We start from the raw sequence: 22,478 nt of genomic DNA on the forward strand, positions 1-22,478 counted from the left end.
CCTCCCCAGCCACAGCATGTAATTAGCCTGTGGCAATAATTGCCCTTGTGTGACACTGAGGCCAAGGGCTCTGTAAGATAGTTATACAGACAGTACAAAATACTTGTAGTTATCTATTTTGTAAGAGGGATATTAATCCCACACTTCAAGCTTTAGGTCAGTCTCTGTTAAAGAACAGGAGGAGACCTGATATGCTGGTACTTTCAGAGAGATTGAATATTAGACCTGTGAGACCTGTGTATGATCCTGTACAGCATTTTCTAAGGGAAAGAAGAGAAAGAGCACAAGACAGAGCAAAACAACAGAAAATAATAACAGACATTTTTCCAGTTGTATCATTGATGCTACTCGCTGTCACCAAAGTTTCTGAGGTTCTTCTCTTTCTGAAAGAGAGCAAGGAGGAAACAGAAGGCTGGAGGGTCAAGAGGAAAAAACTGGTAGTGGGGAAAAAAAATAGCAGAATAAAAAGAGAATAAATATACGGAAAGGAAAAGCATAGAGCTGGTGTTTAGGTAAACTCTCTTTTCATTGTTCTAGTTTCATATCTCAGTGAGACTCCACTTTTGTTTTGCTTTTTTTACTTAAAGACTATGTAATTACCTTTGTTTTACAGAAATAGGTTTTTGAGGATCATATTCTTTGACATGGAAGCTACCTCCATGGTTTACTTAGGTGGATATCAAAATACCGGTAAGTCTGATTTTGTTCCTAGTTCTATGTACAGTAATATTGATTTATTATTACAATTAATCAATCCTAGAAAGGAATGTCCAATAACATATGTATTAAAAACACACTCTTTTGTGTCAGTTTTAAAAGCAAAATATTAACTTATTAAAAAAGACTGTTGGATAAAATATAATTGAATGGTAAATAGTTGATGCATAAAGTAGTAGGGATAGCAAGAAATTGATGAACTATTTTGTACAGGACACAAAGCCAAACATTTGTTGAGGTTTAACAGCTTTGGTTTGGTTTTGCTTTGTCTTTTTCTTCTCATGTCTTTCAAGGATTTTACAGCTCTATCTTTGCTCTCCCAACCTCGCAAACACACACACAAAAGAAAGAAAGGAAGAACAACCTGATTTATCCAAAATACTAAGACAAATAATACATTTGAGATGTTACTGACCCTTCTGAGATTGTAACCGAATGTAGTCTTACCTGAAAACCTGAACATCTTGTGAAGTTGATCAGTGTCATTGCATAATGCACATTTGCAGGGGATCTATTCTGAACCACATGTTAGAGATAGTTCTTTCAAATAGTTCTGGACTCTCTTCAGTTCAAATGAACTTGATATATTTCAGAAATTACTATTTTAAAATAATGGAGCCTGGAAACAAAATGCATCCCCAGAAATCAAAAGTATTGACTAAAAGAACACTATGTCCACCAATCTAAGTAATGCTCCACTGTGTAATTTTTAGTCTGTATTTTCAGTTTAATTGAGAGCTCACCATTGTTCTTAGAAACATAGTAGGGACAGCCAGTGAAACCTTAAAACATGGAAAATTAAGTCTAGGACAGAAATATCCCATGCACACGGTAATATCATGGAGTTACTTGAGTGTTTCAGAGTTTTTTCTAGATGGTTATTGTGCAAGGCCTGTTGTTCATGCAAGACAGTAATTGCAGCATAAATGGGTAAAGAGTAAATGTATCTTTATTTGTGTTATTCAGCTTTCTATACTACTCTGTGTTTTTTGTTGTTTTTTTTTGGTGGTGGGTTTTTTTGTATTTTTTTTCTTTTTCCCTTTATATTAGCCCCTATTCCATGCCCCAGGGCTTCTTACCAGCTCCTCATTAAGGCATGCACCTTCTTGTGGCTCCCTATCAGCCTCCTGCACTGCAATGATTAACCCATTATAGTACCAAGTACGATTGTTGCAGCATGTATTCAGATTCATAATACTGTCTCATTGCGAGCTACATTTTAAAATGAATTTTGAAAGAAATGAGAGGTGTGGTGAAATACATCAGTTTTGTACCAAAAATAGATCATGTCATACTGCCCAGATAACTTTCTTTCATAAATAATGGTGTGGTTTGTTTCTTAAGAAAGGAAATACAATAGATCTCAACTCTCTGGGTATCCATAAATCATGTTATAGTGAGTTGCAGGGAGGAGGGGTATTATTTAAACCTGAGAAAACAGAGATCAGTTAGAAGAACTGTAAGGAACTGACTGAAAAAGAGGTGACCACGGGGTTGTGCTGAAAAAGGACCTACCAAGATGGACCAAGATTAGTAGTGGAGTCCTACACAGGACTGGTCTTTTTGTATAGTCATATTTTTATTAATAACCATGGTACAGGAAAGAAACTATGCATTAATTAAATTTGCTGATTACACAAAGCTAAGAAGAACTAACAATATTGGAAGGGAAGGGAAGGGAAGGGAAGGGAAGGGAAGGGAAGGGAAGGGAAGGGAAGGGAAGGGAAGGGAAGGGAAGGGAAGGGAAGGGAAGGGAAGGGAAGGGAAGGGAAGGGAAGGGAAGGGAAGGGAAGGGAAGGGAAGGGAAGGGAAGGGAAGGGAAGGGGGAAGGGAAGGGAAGGGAAGGGAAGGGAAGGGAAGGGAAGGGAAGGGAAGGGAAGGGAAGGGAAGGGAAGGGAAGGGAAGGGAAGGGAAGGGAAGGGAAGGGAAGGGAAGGGAAGGGAAGGGAAGGGAAGGGAAGGGAAGGGAAGGGAAGGGAAGGGAAGGGAAGGGAAGGGAAGGGAAGGGAAGGGAAGGGAAGGGAAGGGAAGGGAAGGGAAGGGAAGGGAAGGGAAGGGGGAAGGGAAGGGAAGGGAAGGGAAGGGAAGGGAAGGGAAGGGAAGGGAAGGGAAGGGAAGGGAAGGGAAGGGAAGGGAAGGGAAGGGAAGGGAAGGGCGACGGGCCAGAAGTTCAGCTTCAGGTCCAAGAAAAAAAAAATGAAGTGGTGTTTTAAACACCTAGTTTAGATGGTTGACTAAAAGAAGAGGTACAATTTATGTATTTAAACAATGTCATAGAGTCATAGAATCATAGAATTATTAAAGTTGGAAAAGACCTCCAAGATCATCTGGTCCAACCATCTGGTATAACCAATGTCACCCACTAAACCATGTTCCTAAGCACCACGTCCAACCTTTCCTTAAACACCCCCAGGGACGGTGATGCCACCACTTCCCTGGGAAACCCGTTCCAATGCCTGAGATTCTTTCCGAGAAGAAATGTCTCCTCATTTCCAACCTGAACCTCCCCTGGTGCAACTTGAGGCCATTCCCTCTAGTCCTATCACTAGTTAACTGCAAGAAGAAGACAACCCCCAGCTCCCCACACCTTCCTTTCAGGGAGCTGGAGAGAGCAATAATGTCTCCCCTGAGCCTTCTCTTCTCCAAACAACCCCAGTTCCCTCAGCCACTCCTCACAGGACTTGTCTTCCAGGCCCTTCACCAGCTTCGTAGCCCTTCTCTGGACATGCTCCAGGGCCTCGATGTTTTTTCTTGTAGCGAGGGGCCCAAAGCTGCACACAGTACTCGAGGTGCGGCCTCACCAGAGCAGAGTACAGCGGGATGATCACCTCCCTGATCCTGCTGGCTACATTATTCCTGATACAAGCCAGGATGCTGTTGGCCTTCTTCGCCTCCTAGGCACATTGCCAGCTCATGTTCAGGTGAGCATCAGTCAGCTCCCCCAGATCCTTTTCCTCTGCACAGCTTTCCGTCCACTTTCCCCCAAGCATGGGTTGTTGTGGCCAAAGTACAGGACCCTGCACTTAGCCATGTTGAACCTCATCCCATTGGCCTCTGCCCATCAATCCAACCTGTCCATGTTCATCTGCAGGGCCTTCCTACCCTCTGGCAGATCAACACTTCCCCTCAGCTTGGAGTCATCAGCAAACTTACTGAAGGTGCACTCAATTCCCACATCCAAATCATCAATAAAGATATTAAAGAGGATGGGCTCCAACACCAACCCCTATGAAAAATATAGATTTTTCCATATTTAACACTTTCTGTTAATGAAATATGGCTATGAGCCTTAGATAAAACAAAAGTGTGATGAGGAAGAGTTATCTAGCAATATTATTGTGCTAGGTTCTTTTTTTTGTTTATTTTTTTTTTGTTTCATTGAATGTTATTTTTCTAGGCAAAGTACAGGCAAACAATGTACAACTTCAGTCACCAATGTGTGAGAAAATAAAATCAAAGTGGGACAAGCTCAAAGAAGGTGTATTGGGATGAGGAGGAAACAATATCTGATAAGGAAGAGTAGAAGTATTTCACTTATTCACATGAACAAAACCAAGGCTGAGAGAGAACATAATTGTTGTCTATAAATATACAAGGAGGCAGAAGAGCTATTTAAAGGGTAATGTTGACATAAGAGTAAATGGTTATAAGATGGCCATGAATAAACTTAAACAGGAAATTAGGAGGAAGTACTGGAAGAAAATCCTGGAGCAGCCCTCCAACAGAAGCAGGGGGAGCAAGAAACTTAGCTGGTCCCAATGTGAAACTTGAGCACTTCATGAAACCAATTATGTGATGTGTGGATGACAGCAAAAGCTGGGCCTTGAACTTGATTCAGGAGGTCCTTTTAAATCCTATTTCCTACTTTTCCAGGGGAAGCTGATTTAAATCTTCAGCAAGAGATGTTTTATATGTTGATAACAATAATTAATACCTTACATTCCAGTAATACCCTAGATCCAAAGACCACAAAGTACATTGAACACATCTGGGAATTAAACATCTAAATATCCACCTGTGTTGTTACTGTTATTTTGCAGCTAGGAAATTGGGATGCCCTGAGCAACTTGTTTTAGATCACTTGGAAAAATCTGTAAAAATGAAGAATAGACCTCACGGGTTCTTAAACCCTAGGTTTAAGAATAAATCTATAGTTCTGAAAATTGTCATCATGTTTTCAAGGATTTTTAATTCCAGAAAATGTATGAATTGTGTACAATTGCTTGTACAAAGCTATAAGCCATATGCTGTTTAGCTTAAAATGTCAATGAACGAGTCAGCAACAACAAGAAAATGAAGGTGTTTGTAAATGTTGCATTTAAAAAGCATTTAGAAAAATGAGAGTGGTCCTCCAAAGATGTATGCATCTTCAAAATCAGAACAATGCAGTATTTCACAGTCATTAAATAATGTGTCACGTAGCTACAAACAAGAATCATATAGCTTGAAAAAATGTTGATTTCCTCTTGGGGAGTTGGAGCTGCACCACTTCTCTGTGTGTTTATTCCTTCTCTGACTTCCACTGGGAAAGGTGCCAGAGGTGGCAAGGAACAGAGAGCAGCCAATCTGGCTCTGCTCCCTGCCCTGAAACCCTTTCCTCCCAGACCTGCAGAACCCTAGCCACACTTTGCTGGTGTGCAGACAGCCATGCAACATACAGAGGAGACTGAACATGCTGTTTTGGATCTTTTCTGATGACTAAAAGCCCTCTGCCTTGCCCCCAGTCTTCCATCCCCATCCAGGAGCGTGGGTAAGTCCCTAAGTCCCTGTGGTTTCATACGTGCCATAGGGCTGCTTGCACTATTCCAATCCCTAATAACAAAGCACTGCATAGAATCTAGAATCATAGACTGATTGGTGTTGGAAGAGACCTTTAAAGACCATCTATTACAGCCCCCCTGGCATGGGCAAGGACAACTTTCACTAGAGCAGGTTGCTCAAGCCCTGTCCAACTTAATGGTTGATACAGAGATTCATTCAAAGGAAGAGATTATTTGTGCAGTTCCTACATAACAACACCCTCCTACTGTTTTCAATGCTGTGTCAGATGTTGCATATGTTCCCTCAACAGAACAGAAAGGCCACTGGCTTCCGATCCTTCAAGTTCCTCCCCCTTTCCTCCCTCTACAAAGATACGTACAAGCCCTGAGCAAAGTGAGCCAGCTGGGCTCCCGTGCCTGTCTAGAGCCATACCCCAAAAGGACAGGCTGTGCCCACAAAAATATATATTCAAGTCAAAGAAAACTGCATATGGGTAGAAGCTGGATCCAGCTGTGTGTATATCCTGTTAAAAGCGGGTGCTTGAAACAAGATCAAATACCTGCCCAGAGTAAATCAGTTTTAAGGATGAAGACTGTACTGTTTGGTGAATCTCGGGTGGCAAGTACTGTCAGGATGGGGGCAAGGAGGAATGGGAAAAGGACACAGGGGATTTGTCAGCTATCTAAGCCTTCTCCTAAGTCTGAGTCAGAGCCCAGGGAGAACTGCAGATGATGGATAATTCACATTAAGAAAGTCAACTATTTTCTAGGTTGCTAAAATTTATGTATGCTTCTTTAACATTGGAAAAGATAACTGTGTGCAGGACCAATAGTTAGACTGCTCACACCAAAGACATGCTGCTGGCTCTCCTGAACCATAATCTCTGCAGTGGACAGAATACAGAGCATTGTTTCCCAAGATGCAAAACAATGGAGCCCTGGTCCGTATAATACCATACAAATAATAAATAAATCATAATAATTAATTCCCATACACAAAAAGGCCAGATTCTGCCCATAAAAATATATGCTCTGTTTAAGTCAGAGGAAATTGCACGTGTGTGGCTGAGCACAGCAGCTGGCTCTAAGCCCACTTATAACTAAGCCATGCATGTGAGGACAGAATAGAGGCCATTGTCTCTTGAGAGCTTTTTAAATTTTCTTTGTTGTTTTCTAGGACATGAATTACATAAACTGGAAAACATAATTTTTCTCCGATGTTATGTGTCTCTTATGGGCAATTATTTATTTATTTATTTTAAAATAAATAAATGAACATTTTACCCCCAACTGTAGAAACTGGTGAAAGGACAGTGCATGCCTACAGTCTCTTCTTATAAATCTACTCTATGAAAGAAGCCACCTGATGCAAATGCCCAGGGTAACTTTTGATCAAGTTCTGTCCCAAATCATTTCATCTGAGGCACGGGGTGAAGGGCTTCCTCCCTCAAATTCCCACAAAGGCTTAACAGGGCCTCATGTAGTGACTAAAAGACAGACTGCCCTAGAAAATAGACAAAGCAGAAAAAAATGTCCTTTCTGGCTTTCCTCAGGTTACAATATGATTTTACTGGCCTTTCCTTGGCTTCTGCCACTGCCCCTTTTTAAAGGTCTTTGGAAAAGCAGAGTGAGATATGAAAATTAATGTGGTTTCCAACGCCATTAACTTTACACCTCTTCTTCTGCAGAATTTTAGCATAATTGTCCCCATCTATCCCAATACTTTATCTCCTCTCCCTGTCTTCCCAGAAGAGCTTTTCAGAAACATAGACAGAAGAAAAGTGATACAAAGTCTTGTTTCCCTACTTTTCTGGAGAAAGATGATGATGAAAGATGTGAGAAGGTTGTTTAGCCCCAAATCTCCTTGTAGCTGCTGCTTCTGCACTGGGACACACTGGCATATCATCTCAGACCAAAGTTATTAGAAAGATCTGTATTTATTTTTGCCTGGAGACTCTACCTTGGTTCTACATAAGGCTCCTAAATTCTGAATCTAAATCTAAATATAAACTGAAAAAGGAGCCATCTGGTAAACTTGTGGAGTTATCTGTCCAGCTAAAGCAACGTGGGACCAAGGAAACTCAACAGACGGTCTTCTAGTCATTGGCCCTGTCTCCTTCTCTCACAGCATCAGTAACTATCTGAAAGGGCTCTGTTAAACACACAGAGCTGAGACACTAAAAATGAAGCCACAGCCTGTGTTAACAACCTTCATCTGTCCATTCTCTCACGTCCAAAACCCAAATATCAAAAATAAAGGTGTGTTCGTTTTGGTTTCAAGCCAGCTTGGGGAGTGCAGAAAACAATTCAAAAATGTGAGAAAATCTGCTGAAATTGGGGGGGGAAAAAAAGGAAAAAAAAAAAAAAAGCTGATGATGAGCTGATAATACATGACATAAAGGTATTTTGCCACCATTTAATAATACTGTGGAGGGAAGGAAATGTTGAAAGAGTAGTTGTTTACTTATTATTTTCAACTTCAGCATTCATTTGATACATATTAGAAGGCTGAAATGCAACCACATTAGTGGTTAGGAGGTGCACTTCGCTGCGAGCTTGTGGGAGGTCTTGTGCTTGAAGACACTGAAGTATTTTGCTTTTAAACGCTCTTTGCTTTAAAAAAAAAAAAAAAAAGAGTTATGGGATTTAATTAAATTGGTGGTCTGCTGGCTTTTTTCAGTCAGAAGTTACATGTAAGCTGTTTCCTCTCCTCTTCTCTCCCTCTCGCTCCTTTTCCCCCGCAGAAGGTTTTTCTAGGCATGTACATCCATTTCAGAATCTAATCATAGCCAACTTAAATCTTTCCAACATTACCCACATTAGTAATTGCAAAATAATAAACATGACAAAATTCAGATTAATAGGGCATCCTGCATAACTCCTATTGCGGGGAGAGCCCTCTGGAATTCTAAGCATAATAGGTCTGTGTTTATTTCTCAACCGACGGCATAATGTGACTGATTTACAAGAGTTTAACTCAAGTGTTAATCTGACAGTGACGAAGAGCTTCTCAGTGGCAGAATCACTTACACTATCATATTAGTTGCCTCCTCTATTAAAGCAGTGTGGTCGATAATTGGAATGCTTTTATGTCTAGTGGTTCTGACAAGGCTCTCTTTAGGTCACATATGGGCGGTCTAGCTCACTGCACAGCTGAACAGTGGCAAATGATTTAAACTGAGAAAGTATTGTTCTCCTCGTATTATGGAGCAAGGGCAGTTCAAGGAAAGTAAGGCTCTGCACCGGCTACCTGCTGGTGTGTAGTAAAATAAGATGGACATGATACTGGGTCGGGAGTACAATTAAATCTATTTTGCACCGATGTGTTGGTGGACAGATGAGTTTCCACATGGCAGAGCTTTATGATCTTTAAGGTAGACTGAACTAATAGATTGGTGTGGAGCGCACTGAAGTTACTAAGGATGAGAAAGCAAGCAGCAGTACATTTGAACTACAGGTTTCTCATATGCTCCACGTCATGCTGAGTTTTTATAGCTCCTGGCTTTCAAAAAGCCTGTTTCAAAGAGGTTTGCGCTAGACTGGGCATGCAGTTTTGCTCTGCAGATATTGTCGCTACCGATTTAGTGGAATGCAATTAGGAAGCCTAAATTAAGTGGTAATGGAGAACCAGCTCTTGAAACTGGGGTTTCCACGGCAACCACTGCTTACAATACAGCCTTCAGTTAGTTTTCCCACTTTATCTGCAAAATGCACAATTGAGCTTTAAAACAGCTTTGTGCTGAAAAGCGCACTGTAAACAACTGTTTGCAATGAGAGTTTTACACTGTCTTTAAATACAACAAGCTATCAAATAAAATTTACTTGTCCACACTAATAAAAAAAAAATCCATGCAGTACAAAACACTAAAGGGTCCAGAAACTTATTATTCATTCTTAAAATGTATATATAATACAAAAATTCAAGATCTTGTGGGTCCTCAATTCTTCTTTTAAGTCTTATCGCTATTCCTCAATTTTAAGTCACATAATCCCATATCTCTCAGTAGTGAGAAGAACTGAGCATTTTGGTACAAATACTGTATTTATCACAATAGTAATGCTATACAGCTATAAAGTGATTTTTTTTGTCTAATATGAACTAATAAATGTGCATTTTCATCAGACTTTCTTTTACATCTAGTAATCTTTTATGGATTTTTTCAATTCCCTTTATAATGTATTATTATATACTTCATAAATGTTCATATTTTGCAGCAAAGTAACACTGTTCCATTTCTGAACTGTTTAATATTCTTGATTCCTTTAGGATCATATCCCAACTTTTGCATCTTTTCAACTATAACCTCAAGCGATTAAATATGTAAAGTACAGGAAAGTGAAAAGGATGATGCTAAGGTCATGTGTGAAATTTGTATTGACTGCCCTTTCCATGATAACCCCATCAAACTGAATCTCTAGGCTGAAATTACTTATTTGCATCCAGTTGTTTCTGCTCTGTTATACAATCACTAGTCTTGGATGATAGTGTCAGGTGAATTGTAAGAGTTGAGATCTTGGTGAATTTTAATAGTCTTTTTTTTTTTCCTTTTATACTTTTTTTGTTTTCATCAGGATAAAATCTCAGAGAAAATATTGTGTAAACATCACCAGGATAAGTTCAGAAGACACATCACGTAATTTTGATTTTTGACCTGTCAGGGTAATTTTTTAAGGTAGCGTTCCTTGGGGGAAAAAAAAAAAAAAAAGGATCATACAGCTAGTCAAAACACACCTAATTTGTGTCTCAGCTGAAGTACAGCAACCCAAGTACCTCACAGAGCTTCAAGGCTGATGCACTTGTGAGTGCGTGTGTGTGTTATAGCAACCATGCTGGGTCGATGAAGGGAGAGAGAAAGAGGAAAAGGGTGGCGGACGAGGGTGGTGGTTGGGTGAGGGACTGGAGGGCCGTGGGTGCCTTCCCTAAGGAACCCGCTGGTCAGAGGACTGCATCTCAGCATCCGCAGCCATATATAAATCTGGATTTGATATAGTCTTTGCAGACTTTGAACATGCCAGGCAGGGAAGCTTGCCCTTCACAGTACAGGTGCACTTTCAGCTGTGCTGATCAGGCTGTGCGTATTCTGATCTGCTCAAAACAGCCTTTTGAGCACTAACCAAAACCAGAATGAGGATGGGAGGGCTTATTGCAAAGTTCACATCTCTTCCACCATGTGCCGGTGCTAATGGGAGCTTCTCCCATGATGGGTAGGTCATAAAACACACAGCTGTAGAGATTGTACAGGGTGAGCAAATCAAAGAACTTAGCTATAAAAGTGATGTGTGTGCCAATATTATTTAATATTAACTTGTGAAAATTGTTGAAGAAACACATCTTTGTCATATATCAGAATTGGCTCTAAAGCTGAATCAACAGATTAATAGGGTTATTTGTAATGATATTGTCCTCATAAAGGCTTTATTATTTAGGAATCAGAGTTTGAAATTGTAATTTCTTTAATGATTTTTCATCACATAAATTAGCCTGCCGCAACTCCTCCGTCTAGAAGGCACGGGGAGAGGTTGAGCTGGTCCCTTTCTTCATTCTTACACAAAATCTGCTCATTTGGACTGATCCCAAATTTTAAAGAAACAAGTTCCTGGAAGAAACACAGAATGCCAGCGTGCACAAGACTTTCACAGGGCATCTCGTTTCAACACTGACTGCCTGCATTTTATCGGAGTACTAAAGGACACATTGAAATTATTTTGTTCTGGCACCAGTGCGCATTGTGATGTGTATGCATTCAATTGCACTTGACAAATCTTTGGGGCAAACAAAGTGGTCTAATGTAAGGAAATATCTCCGTATATTCCAAAATGACATTTTTAGACCAAACATGTGTTCAATTGATTTGCCTTCTCCAGAGATCACTTTTGAATCCAGGCCAGTGATAAGTATGGGAGCAGCCTCTTGCTGAAGGCCAGGCAGGTCAGCGGTGCTTCCGCTGGTATTTCCTGCGCCGCTGAGTCCCGCACCTCACTGTACAAATAGCTCCACATGGCATCCTGAGAGTGTGCCAGGGAATTTTGTGATCACATGCCAAGCCAAGTTGTCAGGTTCCACTCCACTGCTGCGTGTGTATGTGTGTGCTCATATGTGCGTGTGGCTGGAGCTAACTTCAGACTGAGTAATTACCATAATCCAAACAGGGCCTTTACCATCTTATTTGCATTCAGCCAGCAGTGCTGTTTTTATCAGCACCACTACTGAATTGTTGCAAAGTTTTAATTATCTTGACAACTCTCCTTTTTTCCTTCGTTTCCTTTTTTTTTTTTTTCTTCCCCCTCGGGTAGTGTTGGGATTTCAGCAATCGTCCCCCTATGGCAGCAATCAGATTTCTGCAATAGAAGGTTTTCTCACTTTTTCTTCTCCTAGTAGTAATTTAAGGTATCCCACCTCAAAGGCTTCTCAGAGTGGGGACAGAAGTGGAGGAAGGTTGTCTTTATTAATTAATCCGTAATATTTTTCTCAGTAAAAGTCATTCCGAATGCCTTTTTTAAAATTCTATTTGAAGCCCTGGTGTAACTTTACACATGTGTAGGCTTGCTGAACTGAAAGAAAGTATCTCCTATGCAGAAAGCTACTCCCTTGCATAAATGTTTGCCAGACTAGAGCTTTAGTTGTCATGTTTTCTGTATTTCCATAATCTTTTGATTTAGGATTAGTATAAAATGTATCATGTCACTTATATTTGCTCTCTCTCAAACACTGCTTTTTCAGTATTTGAATGCTAAGTTAGACAAATTCAACCTTGAAATAAGACACCATTTCCTAGCAGTAAGGGTAATTAAACATTGGAAGAGCTTACCCAGGGAGGAGGTGGACTTACCATAGCTTGGAGTCTTTAAAATGAGATTAGACACCTTTCTGAAAGACAAGATTTAATCCAGCTTCTGGGGAAACATTCTAGTGTATGTGCATGGGAGGTCAAACAAGAAATCTCTTTCAATGTCGGGCTAGAAATCTGAGTTTGGATGTATTTCAGTTCAGATGGAAAGATAAGTTACAATGTCTACACACAGGAACTGCCTTTTGGGAATACTGTGAAATATTGGTTTTTCCAAATTGTGTGTTGTCAGCTACAGACAATAAGGTTTTGTTTGTTACATTTTGCATTGCCTGTTTTAAGTAGTTAAAAATCGCAAAGGACAATACAGTTAAGATACTCTAGTATGAGAATGTTGTGGTAGAATAGAAGGCCTTAAAGCCTAAAGATCTCCGCCCTGAACAAATGCAAAACTTATTTCTAGTCTGTTGTTTTTTAAGGTGCAATAGATATCTTAAAAATAAGTAACATTAATATTTGTCTAAATCTATAATATTTAGCTATTCCTCTTTTATGAGCTTTATGCATTAGATTGCATATGATTGCCGTCCAGCAGTTGTTAGATATTTGTTTTGCTATAGTTTGGCCTTATGAACACCTTATCCTTGTTTTCCCTTTAAAGGGAAAAAAAAAAAAAAAAGGAAAAAAAAAAAAAAAAGAACCATTAGGGATTTCTCTTTAAATCCAGCAATCTATGCATACTACTACGAATCAATGCTCTGTAAGCTGTCTGGTGTTCTGCAATAAATTCTAGCTTTTATAGACTTTTGCTGGGCCAGGTAGCTGCTAATGCCATAGAAATTGATTATTTGTGGTGTTCTTATCACTGCTTAAAATATCTAATTGCTTTTTCTCCACAGATTTGGATTTGGCTTGCTTGATGCTGGACGATTAATGAAGGAAGCCCTAACTGGACAAACGTTGGTCTCCTGAGACAATGTGTTGTTGATAACAGGTCTGATTTGAGCAAGTCTAGTCAAATTCAATTTTCATACTATTTAAAGAAACATACAACACACTCCACTGAGTTTGGGGATAGTTTGTTTTTTTGTTTTTTTCAAGTCTGTTTTGCTACCAAAGTTTATTCCCATTAAGTATTAAGCTTTGCAAAACACCAAAGACACATATCTGTCAGTTGCAGAGACATATTTTGCTTTAATTTAGTAAGCTTTGCTCAAAATTTGTCTTTATTCTTTCACACGTGCAGACTGGGCTATGTAATTCATCACTGTATGACTGTGCCTGTGGAGGAATTATTGCAGTCTGATTATTTTGAACCCTAAAAATTATTGATTGAAGTAAAGAAGAGACAAAAAGGTCTTGCAATCAGTTCTCAATCTAGCAAGGGTAACCTTCTTTAATGGCAGATAATCCTTAGACTAAAAGTTGTATGCAGTTACTTCTGTAGGATTTTTTTGCTTAGCTGTATCTGTGTTATTAATTTACTTGAAGTACAAATTATTTTCCACTGTACTACCAAATCAAGATAACCACCAGACATCAAGTCACTATCTTACTGATCACTGCTTTGAAAGTAAAATTCAGCTCAAGCTCAGTCCCAGCTCCAGTTGAGGAGGAAAAAAGTTCTCCCACCCCACTAGAACACTAGACTCCAACATGTTCCCCTTCTGCATCAAGATGAAGCAATTACATCTAGAGGTTTTCCCAAAAAAAGGCAGTAGTGTGATGGTTGAGGTGTTGTCCATGGGTGTGTAGGAGCTTTCACTTCAAACCAATCAACCCTGTATGCCACAGGTGATTTGCCTCAGCCAGCAGGGTTTTAAGTACTTTCCTCCTTGAAGAGCTCTAATTTTCTTGAAATAGGTAAACCAGAGCTAAGAGAAACTTGGGTCCAAGTGCCTTAAACCCCTGTTAACTGTTGTGCCAGTCTTTCTAACTCCTAATCTCCAAAAGGGGCTATTGAAAGAGAGACTAATACTCTGGAATTCTCTCGTCAATGTGAAGCTGACAGTATTTGATCAAAAGAAATTAAAAATCCAGTTCTTGTGTTTTGCAGCATTAGCACAGTCATAGCAGTTGTGCTGTAAAGTAATCTTCATCTAACAACCTCACATATGAGGACACTGTGAGGATGATCCAGGTCAAGTCTCTCTCCAGTCCCAGGAAAATCAACCTTATCATTGCCATCCCACCCTTTAACCACACTATCTGAATCAGGATGCTCCCTCTCTGTTGGGGACATATAGACATCACACTTTAAGACACAGTTAAACTCTGGACAAAATGAAAAAGAACCCCACCTGTAAATAGATAATATTTACCTCAGAGGAAGTCATCCTACAAGCCAAGACATATTATTGCTCGTATATTTTAGTCAGATTACTATTAATATAGACTATGCAAGCAGTCCTTATGGTTTTCTGCACCTCTAGATCAACTTGTGCATGTTTTCTAAACGTTTCTCTAGAAAGGGCAGGAGTACACTAGAAAAGTGCAGTCCTGTGGGATGGTTGCTTCCCAAATTTGTGTGTTCCATACACCTTTGGAGTGATTCTCCAGCAAAGTGATGTCTCAGAAGTTAGACCCCTGAGGGATATGAGCACTCTTCTTTCTCTCTGGATCAATGTTACCATGTGAAAGGCACAGTAAGGAAGTCTGTTTCTTAACACTGTACCTACTTAAAGCTCCTGAAAGTGTGATTAATTAGGTGTGATTAATTAAATCATGAGTCATGACCTCCTTTTTTTCCTGTCACATCCCTTATAAACAAGAGGACAGTCAGTGAAGTTAAGAGATATAGGACAGTAAACATAGAGGCAATAAAAGGAAATGGTTTGTGTTGCATACAGTCAACCAGTGGGATTTGCTGGTGCAGGTGACCACCTAACAAATAGTGTTACTTGGCTGGGAAAAGTAGTTGTTAACACGATTACCATAATTGATGGGACCAGTCCTGTACTCCTGGGACTTCTGAGTGCACTGGGAATGCAGAAGTGAGTCCTGCTCGGCTAATAAAGTGCAAGTGCTCCATGTGCTGGCAAGTTAGAAAAGAATGTTCTCCATGGACAATAACACTATACTGCTAGCTTGATCTATTACTTGCCATTTCATGGTTTGGTTATTTGTTTATTTATTTGCCTTTTGAATTCCTCTGGAAAACACAGTACTGGCTCTCACTGTTGACTAAACAACCAGGCTTGGACAGAAGATATAGCATTCTTCTTCTCTGATGTTTATTTTGCAACAACTAACAATAATTTTATTGCAGAAAAAGACTGCAAAATCAGATGTGGATGTTCATCTTCAAAGAACTCTAGTTACCAAGTGACAAACAGCTAATTTTGATGGTGTGACTGACCACCCTCTCAGCATCCACTCCTTGTTGAAATGGCAAAGGAATGCTGTATCCATAGATAAGGTGAAGAACCACCTGTTGCTCTGGCTGTGGGTTTTCTGTTTTTTCTTTTTTTCTCTCTTATGTCATTGATTTATAAGGACTTTTCTTATTACTGGCAGTAGAGGATGTGCTGGCTAGTATTTATGCAGTCAGAAATAGCATGGCTTAGAATTAGAGCTTGTGTAACTCTGTCAAGTACTCACAATTATTATGTTTATATATTTTAAGCTTTATATGGTAAGGAGTCTACTCATAATTTGTTTTGTTTATTATCATGTTTGCTATTTTAAAGAACAGTTCTCTGGAAGGTGCCTACTTTATAATGTTCTCACTTCCTAATAAAAGATCTTATTTAAAAGAATTTTTATTTTCAATTATGAAAATACTTTCCTGATCTCATTAAGCCCCCAAAAAAATGAAGTGTTATTTTTTTCTTTTTATTTGTGACAATACAAATTAAATACACCTATGGTGAACTAATTACTGTGTTTATGTTCTTTCTACAGAACAAGCTTGTTAACTGTGAATGTGGAGAGATGAAGCAAGCAAAAACAAAGAGAAGTGTGAACAGCTTTGCTGCCATTATTGTCTATGACACTGTATTAGGTCCCAGTTTAGGATCAATGAGTGAATAGGTATGTAAGAGAAAAACACCATTATTCTACAAAGAAAGGGTATTTCAAAGGATTTTTTTTAAGGAAAAGTCATGTAAAATACCTTCTCAGACACCACATGATGATGATACTAAAGAAGGAGCTTAATTTGGTCGTCTTTTAATTTCAGATCTTTACAGTGGAACAGTGTTGTGGACAGGTCCAGATAATAACGTTCTTGATCTTATCATGTATTGCCTCAGTATTAGCATTGATATTTTTCTATTGAAGTTACTTGTATGAGAGAAACCACTGTGTTGTAAAAGTTATAGGTACACCTTCTGTCCTTCACTTTTGAACTTAAAACGGATTTGGGCATTAGAATGCTGATGCGAATTGCAGCATCTTTCTGAGTTATGAGGTTTACATTAAAAACCATTTCGCTAATTGTAGAGATAAAAGATATCATCACCTTTGCTTAACCATGAAAGTGCTGATTTTCAGATTACTTGAAGTTTTAATTATTGTGATTATAATTCAGTACAGTCTCCATGACATTTCACATGCAGAAGTTACTTCAGTGTAAACAACTTGGGATAACAGGCAGAAATAAATAGCTTTGTCTCCGTATTTTTATACGATACTGGAAATTGAGAGGCCAGGACTTGTTACAGACAGGACCATCCATTGCTGCAATTCCTCTCCATGGATGTCCATGCTACGTTTCCTTCCTTACACACTAGAGTACAGTGATTCCTTCACTAGCTGGGATTCATTGGCCTTCTTTATTATGCTTAATTTTCCACTCACTTAGGTGGAGTACAAGACTGCTACTTTGTAGAAGATACGAGCAATGTCTGGAATAGCTGCTCTGTCTTCCAGTCCTTTGTTTACTCAAGGCAAGGGAAAGCACTCGATCCAGGAGCCAGCAACATATCTTACCTTTCTTCAGGCCTGACTGTGATGGACTGATATAGACATGAGTTGTATCATCAGAGTGATATCAAGTCCGTCATCATAAAATGGACTTTGTCAGTGCTAAGTGCTGGTATTAAATGCTAGAAGTGGGAGAGGCTTGGAAAGCATTGGGAGGAAAAAAAAAAAAAAAGAGAGAAAGATGAATTTGCATTTCACGTAAGTTTGTTTCTCTAAACAAATAATAATAGAGACAGACACGGACTAAAAGAGGAAGGAGGAGAAGTAAACAGGGGAAAAAGTGACATATATATTTATTTATTTATTTAATATTTCCTTTAACTGAGGTCAGAGGTGGAGATTTTATTTGACCAAACACCCAAATCCTCCACCACAGGTGAGGGCTGAGACACAACTGACATTTTTTCCTCCAGTTCTCTCCATAGAATTGAGCCAGTTTTTCCCTTTGTGTTAAATATTGTATTAACATCATTAATAAAACCATTTGCTTAGTGTATTATCTGTGATTCTGTGAACACTGTAATATTTTGTTGTAAACATATAAATAGAATATTCATTTGTCTTGTACAAGTTCCCAATGTACTTTATAATAAACCAAGTAATTTTGACAGGAAAAAAATGTTGACCAACCCCAACCTAACAAGATTCAAACAATGAGCTCAGCACTGGCACAAATCCCATCCATTAAAAAAAGTCAGTAGTATTACATTTTCTTTTATAATTTGAAGGACAATGACAGAAATGCAAGAGATGTAGCAATAAGGACCATGTGGTCCCTCCTCTTCAAGGGTCTCATACAGAGCCTATTAAGTTAACGTACATACTCCCTTTGATTTTAATAGGCTTTGCATAACTCAGAAATTATTGAAAATGAATAGCTGAAGAAAAGAATCACCCTGTTTATATTTGTTGGTTTATATCCATAACAAATTCGTAACAAATAAAAACAGTAGAAAATTTAAAAACAGATCCAAATGCTTGTCTTTATATTAAAATGCAAGAGGACCTCTCTTCCAGCTCCAATGTAAATACACGAAGTCATGAACATCAGAAGATAGAAAATCATAGAAAAAATTATAGAAACACAAGGTTGGAAAAGACCTACAAGATCATCTAGTTCAACCATCCTATCACCGATACTACCCACTAAGCTATTAAATCGTGTCTCATTGTGTGCCTCTTGTCCAGGCACTTCTTGAACACTGCCAGGGACGGTGACTCCTCCACTTCCCTGGGCAGGCCATTCCAGTACCTGACCACATTTTGAGAGAAGATTTTCCTGATAGCTAATCTAAATCTCTCCAGGTGCAACTTGTGGCCATTTTTTCAAGATTTTTTCGGTCAAGATATTTTTCAAGATCCTTATTGAAAACATGAGTGCCTACTTCATCTTGTATCTTTTTTGAAGGCGTTCCTTCCAAAAACTTCTATCTTTGTGCAAGCAGTTATGAATATCAAAGAGACGTGTGGAGAACTAGCTGTGAGAGACAAAGAGACAGTATCACCAAGTGATAATGATAACACTACTCCAGGAACAGATTATCTCACAGATTCTTTTCTTCACCCTAGAATCTTACCTTATAAATACCCACTTAAATATATACATATATATATATTTATATTATTAAATTGGAAGAAATTAATGCAGAGAAATAAATAATGAGGGTTAGCAGATAGCCATCTATCCACATGGTCACAAAACCATTTACCTCTTAGGGTAGCCAGCTTTCTCATCAGAGTAGTGGATTTATTTTCCAGATACTGGATTTCCATTTCACAAAAAAAGAAAAGAACTGAGGAAAAGAAGGATGAAGTGATTTGCTTGGGCAAGCAGAGACCTAGGAAGAACCAGATCCCCCTGATTCCTGCTTAGAGGCTACCCTTTCCTGTCTGTGATGTGGAAGTAATGTAAATATTATCAAGCACCTGCAAAAGCCTTTCACCTGTTTTTGTTCTGAGTGACAGAGCCCAGAGGATGATGTGTGAGCTTCCCACTGGTCTGCAGGGAGCATGATGTAGCTGATACAATTCCCAGCTTCAGCACACCTGCAAGGTCTCATTGATCGGCTGTTTGGGGCTCTGAAAACTCAGAAATCTATTATCAGTGCGAGCATGTGCTTATTGATCAGCTTACCTGCTCCTGCTCCTTGTGTGTACTTAACTGTACTGGTGTGCACACATGCACACACGTAAATATGCACACACATATGCATGTGCACATATTAGCATGCACACATGGGGGTATGTATGTTAAAGGCTTTACATACTTTTTCTGTTTTACAAAACTGCACACAAATAAAAAGAATGGACCTTCTCTGTGAAACGTGAGCACAGAAACACTCACAAGTGGCCAAGAGCTGCTAAATAATTAATCAATAGAGCAGCATGGCAGTTTGAAATGTAAATGTGATGGATGAAGGTGTGATGCTTGTCATCAAGCAGAAAATGATGTGACTGGAATGGATAACCCGTGGTACCTGCTGACTGGCAAAAGCTTGGACACAAAGATAAAGTAAAGCCATCAGAAAGCAGCCTCGGCAACCCCTAATTCTTGCCTTTGACCCACAATTCACTTTCATGTCCCTGTCCCAGAAGAGATGTTTAAAAAAATGATGAAGAGAGATCTTGGGGTGGGAAAGGGGAGAAAAAAAAACATCTGAAGAAATGCTACCTGACAAGACTGCGGGCTACATTCTTGAGAACACCTTTCTTTTCTTTATGTTCTCATTCTTCTGTTAAATAAAAATGCAGCTCCTTTTTTCCCTCTCCTTTCTTCCAAAACTCTCCCGAGCCGTTCCTGCAAGTGGTTCTGTGACTCGGAAGCTGACAACAGCTGCATGCAAAGGAACAAAGCATGATAGTGACAATTCAGAGTGCAAGCAGGTGAGAAAGACACCTTTTACTTATCAAACTAGGCTGTAAAAAATGCTCTTTTTACTCAGCGAGCTAGAAATAGAGGTGATCTAACAAGGCACTGATCCAAATTCTTTATTTGTGCGGAGATGTAATGCTAACAGGATTTTTAGGTTGACTAGTAGTCTATGGCCCCTCCGTTCAAGTAAGGAAACATTCCTCTGATTTGGAAAGAGGAAAATCCATATAATTACCGTATATTATGTGACAGGAAAATGTATGCCACGATGGCAAAGGGTGACAGAAAATGTCGATCATAAAATATGTTTTCAGGGACTTCCTACACTAAGCATTACATTCCTCTTGTGAAGAAACTCAGCATGATGAGATTCAACTCAGTTCTCTGAATCTGAGAGAAATGAAATTTTGTACAAAAAAAAAAAAAAGGCCTTTTTTTGGGGGGGGGGTGTTTGATTTTTTTTTTTAAGAAATGTAAGCCTGCAAGTAGTGCAAGTAGGATTTAAAAGTTTGATGGCTCTTTCTCCCTGGTAGAGAGAATCCTCTTTATCAGTAAGTACCATTTAGCAGGTTGTCTTTTTTGCTTCTTTTGTTATCAAAATCCCATTCTTTTCAGAAGGTGAAAAATACCATGTTTTAACATTAGATTTCCAAACTTCCCTGAAATACACATTAGCAGATAACACCCACTAAAAGTGAAAGCTAAATATAGATATGTAATAGTGCATTGGCATGCAAAATAGATGTTTTATCATTTCTTAGGCATAAAATATACATACAAAATATTCGCTAAAAATCTTCTATTATTTTTTAAGAACTCTATAGACACATTTGCCTCTGAAGTGCTCCAAGATCTCCGAAAAGTGAACTGAATAATGTTCTCATCTTTCTTCAACTGATTATTTTTACTTGTTTGTATGTTTTCATTTATTAGGTTTTTAGATTGTTATATTGCCATTACACAAAAGACAGAGTGAAAGCACAAAAGTATTTATAAAAAATATATATATATATGTCAAACTGAATATCAAAAGTCAAGAATTAGAGCTTATAATAATATAGCACCCTAGCTGGCCCAACTCCATAGTATATAATTTACTTTTAGTCTGGAAGAGGTTACTTGTGTATTTCCATTGAAGAAGCACCCTTCCTGTAACTTGCCTACCTGGATAAGCTTTAAGCAGGGTGCCATCTCTCTGTGTACACACAGAATCACCGCACTCCACAGAAATATTTCCCTTTTAGAATTACAAAACTGTAGGCTGATAGGTAATTCAGGTTCAATTTCTTTTCTGGGGCATTTTAGGTTGTGTTTTCAGATTTGTATTTTGGGAGCTGTCTTCTAGCTTATGTTAAAGGCACTCAGCTGCATATCTTTACTTAGATAGTAGGTACCTTCATATTAATTTTTGGTTTTCTTTCACAGATTCAGGAATGCAATCTCATTGTGAGTAGGAATCAGACACAAGAATCTGTGGTCATCTGGGTAAACTAATCCATTGGATGCAAAAATGGCCCCACACCTTGCATCTAGTATGCTTCTGGTAGAAATGTTCATAGATTTTGCAGCAATAAAAAGGAATTTGATCCAGTGGTTCACAGAGATTGATGCTGAGTGTAAACAATTGTCATATGGAATTAATGTAGCAAAGTCTATTGCTAATAAGACTTCTATACCCTTATAAACTGTTGCAGAAGTGGAAAAGCATCATCCCAGGGCTGTGTTGTCACTAAGCTCATAGCAGTCCACTTCTGTCCCTTCAGCCTATTTTCCATCTATATAAGGACTTGCAAAAAAGAAATGTTAGACCAGGCTGCTTTCCTTACATCTGGGAAGGAAACTCACCTACCTGCTCAGGCCAGGGAGAGCTGTGACACACTGTCTCCTGCACCTAGTCTGGATGACTGATTTGCTAGGTCTGTGGGACAAACAGCCATATGCACTGTGCTATACTGTTGCCAATATATAAAGTAGAGGTGCCTAAAAGGCTCACTGTAGGAGCAGTGGTTCGCTGCACTAGGGATTAGTGTTTCTAATAGCACAGAATATAGAGGCAACAACATGACTGGATGCCTTTTTTCCCCCTTTAAATTTGCTGGGTACATAGAACAAAGGAACTTAAAAAATGTTCAGACGAAGGTAGATATAAGAACATGTGTCTTAACCCCAACAGTGGCCAGCCTCAGCTGGCTAGAGAAGAGAAGAATGAAGTCTCACAACTGAGTGCCCCACATCACTCTCCCAGCCCCCAGAAGTTCGTAGCTCAGGGACTTCCTGAGCTAGAAAATGTTGCCAAGTTTGCTGGAGTAATGGTGGGTAAAATATGCAGCGATGACTCTCCCGTACCAGCAGGCTTTGTTTCACCCCAAGCGTTATGCCAAACTAGTTGTATATCATCATGAAGAATAACTGCATT

At 39.1% G+C, this 22,478-nt stretch overlaps 1 long non-coding RNA gene across 1 annotated transcript; it reads left to right on the forward strand.

Annotated features, from left to right (window-relative positions):
- Positions 1–406: 406 nt before the first annotated feature.
- Positions 407–16,982, forward strand: LOC106041641 (uncharacterized). Its single transcript, XR_007157666.2, has 4 exons — positions 407–690; positions 13,164–13,258; positions 15,533–15,682; positions 16,168–16,982. It is a non-coding gene; the product is annotated as an uncharacterized lncRNA (long non-coding RNA).
- Positions 16,983–22,478: the final 5,496 nt, after the last annotated feature.

The sequence above is a fragment of the Anser cygnoides genome, chromosome 1, assembly GCF_040182565.1.
Source record: "Anser cygnoides isolate HZ-2024a breed goose chromosome 1, Taihu_goose_T2T_genome, whole genome shotgun sequence".
Taxonomy (NCBI): Eukaryota; Metazoa; Chordata; class Aves; order Anseriformes; family Anatidae; genus Anser; species Anser cygnoides.